This window comes from Diuraphis noxia, unplaced genomic scaffold (genome assembly GCF_037042655.1).
Source record: "Diuraphis noxia isolate RWA-SAM2 unplaced genomic scaffold, SU_Dnox_SAM2 contig0002, whole genome shotgun sequence".
In the NCBI taxonomy this organism is placed as follows: Eukaryota; Metazoa; Arthropoda; class Insecta; order Hemiptera; family Aphididae; genus Diuraphis; species Diuraphis noxia.
Window position 1 is genome coordinate 82,440,533 of NW_028301712.1, and position 14,119 is coordinate 82,454,651.

Genomic DNA, 14,119 nt, shown 5'->3' on the forward strand with positions numbered 1-14,119 from the left:
TTTTGTGTTGGGAACTGCACCATATAACGTCTATTTACTCGAACCCGCAGCAACTAAACACAGATATTTTTTATTCGAACTTTATAGAAAGCTGGGCAAACAAACGTGTTTCAAAATTTTAACCGATTAGATTTTTCAATGTTTTATGCGTTAGATGTATAACATTGCCACTTGTGTACTATGTGTCTATATATATATATATATATATAAGTCCTGTATCCAGTTTTATTGTATTTTTAATATTTATTTTTAACTCGCCTCAGGCAATAATTTAACTTCGTCCTCAAATTTAATATTACTTTAAAATAAATATGTTTCAATGTAAGCAGTAAACGAAATTAAATTTTTTTACAGTTATTAACACTAAGGTACTCGTGTCAGCATCCTTCATGCATTCATAGTTTTTGTGCACAAGTGAGAGATCACATGCTTGAGCGCATCGACGGTCATCGCGTTCTAATAATAATAATAAAATATATTTAAGCTAAACGAAAAAGTAACACTCGACAACTACTGCTGATGCTGCTGTAGACTACAGACCAACGTGCAGCAGCACGTGTTTGCTGAGCCCTGCATTTATACCATGGTGGATCAAAATGTTGTGCCGCCCACCCTTCATCCACTTATTGTAAGGTAGTTTTTTGCAATTAAATGAATTGATTATATTGTTAATAAATATTACTTTGGTCTGAAAAAAATTGGTATGATAATTGAATTTTGATTTTTTAAATATCGCAACTTAGTAATTATAATAATTATACTTCTCTTATAAATGTATCCTTAGCCGTAAACGTTCGAGTTCTCGAGTGTGTGCGACTATTCGATATGTTACTATTGACTTCGGTCACATGATAATTTTTTAAGGCATATTTTATAATATCATAACGTTTAAATGTATATATAATATACGCGCGTAGTCTTAGTCTATACATACATATATATTGTTTGCACCTATCTATAATCGTTACTATATATGTTGGACATACATATATTATATACAGATAGATATTACTTACGCCACTAAAATCAATTTAAAGTAGAAAAAAACTAGCTGTAATATAAGCATTGCGTATATATATGCATATTTAACCTGTCAGCGTGTACGCATCGTGTGCTGGGTTATTAAATTTAATTTCGGTTATTAAGTATTTTTTTTTTAATCCTCGCCTGTTTTCCAAAAATGGTCACGTCTCATAGACATGTGCATAATGTATTTATGGAAATCGGTATAAACAATCGATAAATGGTTATTACCACTGTAATGTGTATCATTGAATAATATACCGTCGTTATTTTCCTTTAATCGTTGGCATTTGTTGCCGAGAAAACGTCATTTCCGGTTGATATAAACAATATGTAATTTAGTAATTATTACCGTTTGAACTTAGAACGTAAAATATTCTATTGACATCATTGGTTACGTCATACGACATTCTTAGGTTGAATAAAAAAATAACAGATTTTTATTAGATGTTGGTACGATCAAAATGATTCGTCATTATACGCACAAGTAACAGTATAATATACAATACGTATATACATAATCATTGGCGATTTAAAGCGAACGGATACCTACATAGTGTTATAATGGCATTTAAACTATTACTATATAGTATTATATACCGACTACTGAACGGACAACGGAGCTTGGCCAACTACAATAAATTATATACTGTGTGAAAGTGTCTGTTATATTATAATATATATTTATGGGCTTATTTATTATTATCGAAATGAAAAATGTACACATAATGTAACACGCGAGTGAACTAAATCGTCCGGGAAAAATGAATCTTGTGTAGTTGTGTCGCGTCTACGGAGCGTCTATAGAGGATATATTCAATTGTATTTCACTGCATTTATATTACATTGCGCTTGGAATTTTATGAGGGTAACACTGCTGCAGTGTTGTAACGAAAGTCGTGAGAATTTTTTGGTTGTAAAGACGTAATAATCGTATTATTTTTTTTTTGCTATATAATAAAATTAATCGGTATAAAGTGTTGATCATTAAAAGTAATAATTAACAATAAGCCTAAACTTAAACGCATATTGCAATTTGTTTTATTGTTTATGAAAAAAAAAAAAAAAATATATATATGACTTAAATAGGTAACAATTAATATGGATAGTTAATAGTTATTACAACTGCTGTCTCAGTACATTTGGTTCGTGTTAGTCGTGTGTTTTTTGTAATTGTATACGACAAATGCGGACATGACTACCTATTATGTTGCATTTTTTGCTTGGCACATAAATTAAAAAATTGCATCAATTGTTTTGTTATCCGTATACATTATATTGTTAGAAACAAACACGCGTTTTGAATTTTTATTTATATGCACATAAGACATAATATATATATAATAGACAAAATAACCTTAAAAGACAATATAATAATATATTGCTGAATCGCTAGTTATTCTTATTTCAGTTCAACCGAGATGTGGCCTACGATTGAACGAGAAAAATTAATTTTTCTTGAATTTCTTGCATGCGTCAGATATTTTGTATCGTATAATAGTCCACCAATATATTGAGTCTATGTAAAAAAAAAGGTAGACACGTCACGATTTCTTTGGATTATTCGTTTCGCTCGTACGATAAATTCAAAATGTCAAAATGTATATACACATACGGGCTCACAATATTATAATGTATAATATGTACTATACGTATATTATGTTATTATATTTTATCTATCATTGGAAGTACCTATATATTTTGTAAATCGTAATTTTTTTTTGCTCTTGTCGCCGAGCACCGTTGGTCTGCACTGTATTTTTTTCTCCATCGTATATATTATATTATAGTATATATTTATAATATATTAATTCAATTTTTTCGCTTCAACGTCCGCAGGTATATATATATAAATTATGATATTATAGAGACATAACATACATGCAATAACTCGCGTGTAAACAATATAATATACGGTTATTTTTTTTTGTCCACCGTACCTGTAAAAATATAAAATATAATAATATTATAATATAATATTATTTACTATATAAACACTGGACCGCGAACGTTGAACTCGCACGATTTTCCAGCAATATAGTCGCGTTTTAATACGCACACGACGCCCGTTGCCGGTGCACACAGCACTATATATACCTAATATATAATATGGCGATTTAATATCGGTACGTATATCTTGCGCGTGTAGTGGAAATAACAATAATAATAATTATTATTATTATTCCGCGATGAACATTATCGTCGCGCGTATACAAATATAATATAACATTATACATGATACGTCATATATAATAATATTATGTATATATATATATAATATATATGTAGCATAATATATGGTACGCGCGTTTATAATATTATGTACGACGCGTACCTGTACCGTATGCACACACACACACACACACACACACACACACACACACACACGTGACACGTGTGCCTGAAAGATACCTATTACATATTATTATTATATATATATATATATAGGCACGCTGTACACACGGGCTGTATGGTATGTATATGTACGTATGTGCGTATATTATATTATTATTAATATTATGTGTATGGTAGAAGCAACGGGCGTGCATTTTTTTTCTTTTCATCTACCGTGTAATGGTCCCCGAGGCCAAACCCCGTGCGTGCGTGCGTGTGTGCCGCATATACATCGCGCGCCCGCTTTCGGGGTATTTCGACGGGTTACATAAACGCGCGTATTATTATTATTATTATTTCTTCAATGCACCTTACCAGCAGGAGGACGGGTGGCGCGAGTGTGACGACGACGATGGCCGGAGATCGTGGTTGGGACGCTGCACATAATCGCGCGGATAATGCGCGTAACCGTTTTTGGATCGGAGTCCGTGTGTACATACGACGTAATAATATGTTTATAATATGTACTGAAAATATGATAGTATACTTTAGGCACTGTAATACGTCATGTGTTATTATTATGTACGTGTAATAGGTCCTGCGGTATAAACGAAACGGCCGGCGCGGTACATCGACCGCGGTCGGGGTTCGTGTAACATCCACTACGACCGCGGTATAAGCGTAACGGCAATGGCGTGAGGGCTAATTAATTACATTGGTTTCGGGCATTCGCCCGATCGCTCTGCTGCTGCTTACACGACGCGTTCCTACAGGAAGGAAATAATCGTCGTATATAATATAACATGACCGAAGATGACGTTTAATATTTATGTTTCGTTTCCAACAGTTTTCGGGTGCGTGTTCTACGATGGTGTCGTGATTTCTCACGTTTCAGCGACTATACCTGCTACTATATGATAATATAATATACATCGTAAAGTAAATAACCGTTGAAAACTCGTTTCCGCGTGTCTGTTTGTGCAAGTATATTACTATAGGTATATGTATATAGTATCTTAAAGTATAATAATTTATAAATATTAATATAGCGCTGTGTCGTAGCTGGGGGGAGGACGATGGTACTGCAACGTCTCACTCTTCAAATGTCAAGAAATTTAAAAAAATGTTTACACTGTACTTTTGTGATCTTATTACTATACGTTAGCTTCAACCAACCGTGTTCTTAGTATTATCAGTCGCACGATAAGATAGCTGCAGCTCGCAAAATTATATCGTAAAAATATGTTTTTAAAAATTTAAATTATTAATTAATATCATTTAATATATATTGGTACACCGCCGTCCCCGCCCCATAGTATCAATCAAACTTGGTCTGATAGGTTCAATTAATAATAGTATCCTCTGTATAACGAATTATTAGCCCCCAGCCCCCTTACTCCAAACTCTGATTCTATCGTGGGCCACAGAAATTACCGAGTGAAACTATATAGTAACACAAAGACTCCACCAAAAAAATTACGTATCGTTATTTGTTGCTAGAGAGCGCATCTTGATACAGAACTAAGAAACAATCACAACGATGCAAGTCTAAAATCCATACACCTTATGCCGTTGTTATTTTAAGCGTATTATATCTATATGTATGATAGTTTTAAACAGTAGCATATATATATGAAAAAAACAACTAAAATTATTATTAATTATTATATCAGAAAACATAAACGCTAGAGGTTTCCGGCAGCGATAAATATAATAAAATTGACTGTTTTACGATGTAAAAATATATTATTTTACCATACTAAACGCTGGACAAGGCTATCAAGTTCTTATTGTGCTTCTCAGATCACGGGTTTTATTATTTTTTTTATTAATTTATGGTTAAAATAAAATCTATGGTAGCTATCGAATATCGATGTTGATAAACATTGTGTTGTTAAGTAGTATACCACCGAGTTCCAAATCGAATTATTATCAACCATCATATTTTGGTCAATGCGTATTCTTTCCGTATTCATTCGTCGACCAATCGCAGTGGTATAATAAAAGACACTATAAGCCGTTCTATTTTGTTATTATAATAATATTATTATATTATAGAGTATTATAATACACCAATGATATACAGTTGAATTGCACGCTGACGGGCTGTGTTTAATTCTTTTTCGGATCGTACTTGAAATCGAAATGGAAATTTCTGTTCACGTATAGTCGTCGCTATTGGCACGTATTCAACGCGATGGAAATCGACGACTCGATATCAGATGTATACTTATATGTACGCACACATATTGTGGCATTATGGCACTGCGTGTTCCACTTTCTTGCGGTTTCGAATAAAAATAATATATTATTATATTATGCATACGACGAAAAGCCGTACCTATTTTAGTATTATACATTCGTTTTGTTATTTGATTAATAAAAGCATTAAAGTCTCAATCGTAAAAAATATATTGTTCATTTATAAGTTATACGAAATACGAATACGTGTCGGGTTTATCGAAAACGTTGCGAATTGCCAATGCAAGTGTCGCCATACTCTTAAAAAAAAAAAAAAACATAAAATTCATAAACATTTAGGTTATACGAATACATATTATGCTCAAAATAATAATAATATTATATGATTGTGCTAACGCCAACAATTTGTTGTGTGTATGATATATTTAATGCTCTATAATCAGATACATGCATCGTGCAAAATTTTATTTAGTTTATTTTTTAGAAATTGTCGTCTAGAGCCCGTTATTCGATACCTACGTGGCTATATTATACGTATAGTATAGGTATGGCTGTACGAAATATGCTGCAGCAGCGTATATAATATTTAGGTAGGTATGAAACTAGGTATGAATGTTTAATCTTCTTATAATACATTTGTATTTCGTAATGACAAACTGCAATACACGTAAGGTTATCATTAAAGAAGTGTATGAAGACATATATTTATAGTTTACAAAGTATACGTTACTGGGTGTAAATGATATTTATAAAACAAAATATAATATGTATGCCGTATTGTATATATATGATATATTATAAAGTATACATATAATAATCTCGGTTTGTATTCATGTCGTCAAACGTGGTGCGTCAGCTGACGTGTTAAGAGTACAAAAATATTATGTTTATTAGCGATAAAAAAATATGTATATAATATAATATAAAAATACTACGTAGTAGTTCTTCTGTCGCTGCAGACAACAAACGTACTTATATATTATAATTTATAATAATATATTCGTGATAGTTTTTCATCAGGATCGGGTTTGGTTGTTAGTCGTTTGGAGCATATTATACGTGCGATTACATATATATATACTATATTATATTATCTTTATAATGTTATATGCGCCGCTTAAATCGAGGGAAATTAATAGAAAAAATTGTAAATGAATTAAAAACGTACACTCATGCTAAACGATCGTACCTATATAGTGTTGTATAAAGGAAAAACGTGTTTAAATAAATAAATAAACACTGCTGTAGCGTCTAAAGAATTCAAATTAGAATGAATACGCATTGATGCGCGCATATAATGGCATCGAATACTGTTTAATTTATTGTCTTGTGACATCTTATTCAGCATGGAATAGTAGCCATTAATTCTTAGGGATTTGAAGAATATATAGTACTTACCTATAACTAAAAAATATTTAACAATATATATATATTTTTTTTCAGTGTGAAATAAAAATCCGACGAAACGTTTCGATGTATATTATAATTATAACGATGGCTAAAATTAATGACAGTCTTTATTTACATGTCTTTGTATTTTTTTTGTTTTACAAGTATTTACCTTAAGTTTTAAGAAAATGAATGCGAATACTTAATACAAAACCGGGATAAACTTTCTACTTCAGAGTTCAGACCAGATGGTTCAATGTTCATTATATAAGCGCTCTAATTGAAATTATTCCTTTTAAGTGAAAAATAAAAATAATCAAATCTAGTATTTAAGATGTAATTTGATATTCAAGCGTTTTTAGAATTGTGCGCACTGTTATAACTTGAGGCTCCGGGGAATTACTCGTTAGGTATACGTTGAGATACTGAGATGTCAGTTCCATAAACAAGATGTACATAACAGTTTGCTTGTATGTAGATATAAATGTTAAAACATGTATATACATAATGTTAAAGCTTTTATATGGTAAATATAATTATCCTGAGGCTAATTTAGGTTATTTCCTATATATACACGGAGTGCGTGATGTAAGTAGCATAAACATATTTACAGGATCAAAATGTGTTGGGTATCTTCGTGGAAAAGGCTGTATAAGAAAACTGTACTATAAAAAATATATTTTGCTGCTATTTCATGGAATTTTTTCAATTGGTATTGAATGGTGCTATTATAGGATAGCTATACCGACATGTGTATCTATCCCGGTTTCCTTCGATATTTATATTTTTCTCTGTTGACCGCCGTTAGACAATTCAGTCAACGCATTTAATTATTTACTAGTTTCAGTATCACCGTTATAAAGATACCTATTACCTATATCACAATTTACACGTATTATATATACGACTACATGACCATTCAAACACATAAATATGAAAAGTTTCGATCTGAACTCTAAAGCATAACTATATAGTATTCATCTAATCGTCTATTACGATCGATCTTTCGGAACCGCCACCGCAATCTGCTCTAAAAAACATATTTGTAGACTTACAGTAGAATATTGTTCAAGTAAAATAGCACAAAGAAATAAGTCAATGTTTACCGTAAATATAAATCTGTTTAAAAAAAAAACCTCATCTTTCGGCCGTGAATATAATACCTATATTCAGGTCGATGTATATGTAAGATCATTATGAATCCAATTCTTGAAAACGATCGTTTACGATACCTTGATAATCCGCGAGGATAGACCGCAGACTATATATATTTAAATACTATATAGAATTCTTGGATATTATTACGCGTATAATCAGTAGCGGACTAAACTTAAATTTTAAATAATGCAATTTTATATTATTTACCATCACATTCATCACCTCCCCACAATATTATACTCTGGTAATCTAATATACAGTATCAAAAAGCACAAAGCAACATCAATTCTGACGCGTAATGTACCTATCTGAATACATGTCGTGTCCTGTTAAAAAAATATATGTATCAAAAAAAAAATAACTAAGAAGAGGGTTAGCTTAAGACTGAGTATAAAGCATTAAAAGAATAATTATTAGTACCTAAATACTAAAATTGGAACAGAATATGAATTATTTAAACGAGTAGAAAAAATAAAATATAAAACTATAAATATTGAAAACATACTTTAATTTAAAAATAACAGAAGTCGGGATTTGGAAAGTGATGGTATAACAAGACAGGTGGTTATGTGATGAGGAAAGAGGAACCTACCCTACACATAGCCTGTCGGGGCACGACTAACTATATCCAACACCTGCAACTCGTATAGGATGCAATATAAGCAGAAGTTTCCATGACGGAAAATAATGATACTGAATTTCACTGGGATCAATTGCAACGTTCAATAGTACCTATTTTAGTAATATTTAATTTGATCAATAATATCATGTGCCAAGAGTCTTGGTACAAGAAAAAAAAATTATAAATTCTGATAATGTTATGTTATAATTGTTCGTGTTCCCTTAAATATCTACATTGTTTTTGTATAAGTTATGAACTACAACAATAATTCTTATATATTATTATTGTTATATTCGAGGCCGCGGTATAATGCCGAAATGGTAGTTTAATAGTAGTATAGTATGTACATGATACCTACATTCGTATTGAGTCTAGTAAGTTTTATAGGTACCTAGTCGTTCTATTCGTATATATTTTAACGATCATCGCGGGACCTGAGAAATAAACGAGATACAAAATACCACCGCCCACTTCAATTACCTTAATACACTCAAATGGAGTTTTAATGTCTCGCACACCGCGTGTAGTTAATTAAATATAATAATAATATTGTGTATGAGCGATTGGACGACTACCGCCACAACGTGCATAACAATATTATACTATATTATTGTATTCGAGAGCTTTTTCGAGACCAAGTTCATAGGTAAAACGACACCGGGCCCGCGCGCGTGCGTCCTACGCAATAATAGGTATCTATCTAGTGGATATTAAATTATATTATTATATTAACGATTAGCCATTGTAATGCATTTATTTTATTGTATTGTGTTTTTTATTGGCGTGTAGTAGTATAACCTAGCTAGTGTACTCTGTAGTAGTCATAAACGCGTTTCACTTTTGACGTGACCCCAAAAATAGGTTTGACACAGTACATTCGGTCGGCATCGTCGTCGAGACAATATACCAGCGTGTGTATAGTATTATTATATATAGCGACCGCGACGCGCGATGATACAAAGCGTAGTCGTATATAGTTATTATTACTATTTATAACAATAACAATAATCTATAAACTGTATATAAAGCCTGCTCGCGTTTATCCTTTTTCTTTCTTATTTTCTTTAGCAATTTTGTGCTCGTTGCGTTCTAGTTCCGATTGGTCAACCGTAGCGATTTCCAGTCCGTGCCGATTGTCCTCGCCGTTATATATATATATAAATTTCGTATTATATTTTTTATACCTGAATGCAGCTTGCTGTCGTGTCAAGAATTATCGTTATTAAACGCACGCCATCCGGTCCATATAACCGATAATCATATTATTATTAATGCTATACATAGTATATTATGAACGAGACGGACAGACACACACACACACACACACACACACACACACACACACACACACACACACACACACACACACACATATATATATATATATATATAATATGTATTATATACAATAATAATAATATAATACCAGAGCGGACAGGTTGTCATTACTATTATATATATAGATATACTTGTGTGGCGTATATTATTTCGATCAATCCGATTGCCGAAGGGGTTGAACAAATCCGTGTTCTTAAATATCACATTTTCGAATCGCTGTAAAATTTCGCATCGGTAATTCGATTTAGTTCGGATGAAACGGTCCGGTACTTCTATAGCTATGTTTACGGCAGTAGACCGACAATAATTTGCCTTATATCTATACTATAATATCAGCTATTATAACGTGATACTCTAGAACATCTATATGCCCCGATGTGCTATTATCATGAAGTTATCGTGTTTTATATACTTATATAATATATAGTATATTACGCATATTTGGTTATTTATACATGACGTGGTCGGTGTGTGACCGCCACTGTGCTGTCGTTTATCACCCCCTCGAAGTGTAGCCTTGTTTCGAAATCATGTCTCGGATCTGGGTGAATTGGCAAATTGTTATAGTATCAAGAATTGAGCAATAGACACCTCGCCATCGTCTGAAATACATGGTTTAAGTACTATATCTACCAGCTATTGTTGTTTCGTAACGTTTTGTTCTCGATTCGACTTGAAAATAAATCGATACCCGAATAACCATATTTTAATAATATAGGTTATATTGTTTGTAAAATCTCGAATTAGCATTCGGAACGCATATATTATTATTATGTATAAAATTGATTTCGTTCTTAAAACCATAAATACCATTATTATATTTTTTTCTAACCTTATATACGTTATGAGAAATGTTGTCACAATAATAATGTATCATTAAAATATTGATAAGTGATTTAGTTGTATAGATCACTCCGCCCTTTTGTCTTCAGAGCATACTCCAAGTTCGTCTCGGCATCTCGTATATTAAATATTATGTGTTCGAAGACTGACTTTTATTAATACAATTACCAAAATTAAGTAAATAAAACGAACCTTTTCGACTAGCTATTATAACATAAACAAAATAGTTTGCTTTTCATTTACGACGTCGCGAGTATACATAATGTACATAATTATTTTAATTAGCGGCAGGCACACAAATAGTTTTAAAGAAAAATCGATTAAACGTTATTAAGGTTTTTGCTAATGTACGCTTTCTTATTTTAAAACGCATACATTAAAAACGAATAAATATGTATAATTTTAATGTCGTTTTTACGCAGTGTTTCCCAAATGCATGCAGCAGTCGTTGTTTTCAACAAATTTTCTCGAATGTAATATAGCAGCATAACCTATATTATAATTTTTTTTAAAACAAATGTGGGTTTATCTATACATTTCAACCGATTTCTGGTACTTTATATTTTCTATATAATATTATTAATATTTAATAGTATATACCTCTTATTTGTATTTTGACGTACCCAAGTATCTTCCCCGGATAAACACGATACATTTGTGTCATATTAATTTACTGCAACAATGCACCGATATGGCAACGATGATTCTGTGTATACCGCGTAAAAAATATTATAAAAACTACAATATTAATATGACTTCCCGGTTAACCGATGGTGCGGCCATGTGCGCGATGGTGCAAAAGTGTCAACCGCGTCTATTCGACCGATAGTGGTTTTATTTTAAATTGGATTCCAAAAATACGCGGACGCGTGCTGCCGTCCTCGTTGTACTTCTGACGTTTTCGTGATATCCGATACCTTACACGGGTAATTACATCCCTTCAGCTGTTTGCAGGCCAATACCGATTATCAGTATATGTGACTTATGTATACCGTAACCCTATCGGTTGGGTTTCTTCGGCTTCTTCACTATATACGCGAGTGCGTCCCTATACGATGGCCATCGATGTGGCATACTGCGATATAATAATATGAAATTATTTTATCGTTTTATCGCAAAAAACTCCGCCTGGAGTAGAAATGGATATAAAAGATGCCTCATCGTTTCCTCTTGCACGATGACGTCTCGGCGGTTTGATTGGTAAACGCGAAATTCCATCAAACCTGCATCCAGCGATGATGTTGAGATCGCGACGGAGTATTTATATTATGTTGTGTTACAACACTCGCGGGTGCTTTAAACTGTACGCGGACGGGTAGGTACAATTGCATTATACCGGTATTTGACTTCAGTAATAACAATAATTATACTATTAATACGATAATTATTATTTAATGATCCGGTGAAAGTGTTCGTCGCCGCCGCCGCCGCCGCCGCCGCGTGACACGATGCCCACGCGTTACATAGCCGTGATGCCGCGCCAGATTCGCGATTCCAGTGATTTCGTATTTTATTTCTCCCTCCCGACGATGTACATATTTATAATATTAATATTATCATGTCGAGTTCCAAGCGTGTACAGCAACGAGATCCGTGTGGGGGGGAGGAGGGGACGCGAAATAGAGTTTCCATCGGTCACGCTTACGAATTATTATATATACATAATATGAACACGATGCATATATGAGAGTGGTTGTCTTGTACACGTGTTTATACATATGTAGGCACGAGTACTTATAATATGTGACGTGTGTGTGTGGCTTTGTTGTTAACGTGCAGCGAGTCAGTTCAACTCTTTCTTGGTGAAGAGAAAGAGAGAGAGAGAGAGAGAGAGAGAGAGAGAAAGAAAGCTATAATATTGTAATGATCGGCTTTTTAACATGACTAAAAGTCCGTTACAATTTAAAACGAATATAAAGTTGAGCAATTTACGTTTCTTACTTGATTATAATATTATTATTAAATTATGGCGTTGCTCGGAGGCGGTCGTTTTCGTAAATTGTACGTAGGTTTCAATGACATAATATAATACTAATATATATTCATGCGTGTAATATATTACAAGTACGCTTGTATATAATTCTGGTCTTATATGGGATATATTATATAGAGCTCTTATATTAGAATATATAATTTATATATATATGTGTGTGTGTGACTATGCAATGAGTGACCGAAAACTTTAAAGATACATCTCACAAGATAAAAACGGTCGAGGAATTTTATATACGTATATTATTGTCTAAAGATTAATATTGTGTTTGGACAGTTGCAGGTATCTCGGCCGGTATAGCTTTACAGGGTATTGCGCTTTCCGCCACACGCGAAGTCCCCCAAAAAACCGTTTAATTGATGCGCTTGCATATTATAATATATTGTTCTCTGAAAAAAAAATACCGATTAACCAGTAATTATTTTTAAACGATTTTTTTTTTTTCATTACCTAATTACATAAACACAACGCGTGTATGCTGACTTGTGTTGTATATATACAACGCCTTTTAAATTATGCATTATATTTAATATTATTTGTTTATAATAATCATTTGCATTTTGGTATTTTTTTTTTTTTTTATAAAATCAAAGTGATTCTCGTCGTAGTACTGCCTATTGATATATATTTTTCAAAATTGAGTTCCCTTAACTTTTTCATGAAAATAGTGTGAATATAATTCAACGTGCGAATAACGTTTTTCTTTAATTTTCCCACCATATTAATATAGGTCACTCGGATTATTATACAATATGTTTACTATCTATGCTATACCTATATATATTATTCGTCAAATGCTGCCGAATTTCTTATATAATTTTTAAAATTACGAATGCTGTTCTTAAAATAGTTAAAATAAATCATAGTCAGAATAAATACGCCCAATGGTAAACTAATAAATTATTTTATATTAAATAAACGTTAAAAAATGTGGGTAGATAATAATGCATTCAATATTGATATACATTTAAATACTATAAGTAAAATATAAATAGGTATATACCATCAATATGATTATCTTGATTGATGTTTGAATTAATTTTTGATTGCATAATATTATTGTTTAGGATTTTTCAATAATATTAAAATTTGAAGTTATTGCATTTTTATCGTATTACCATAGGTTGCGTGTAATAATTCATTTGGTAATAATTTACTGTGCTTAAATAACACATTCGTTTGAACGTATAGTTTCATTTTGCAACGTAAAACGTTAT

The 14,119-nt window shown here is 32.1% G+C and overlaps 1 protein-coding gene across 2 annotated transcripts in view; it reads left to right on the forward strand.

The window, feature by feature from the left end:
* Nucleotides 1-14,119, forward strand: part of LOC107169717 (semaphorin-1A-like) — a 66,390-nt gene that overhangs the window by 25,934 nt on the left and 26,337 nt on the right. The gene's annotated exons all lie outside the window — the stretch shown is intronic.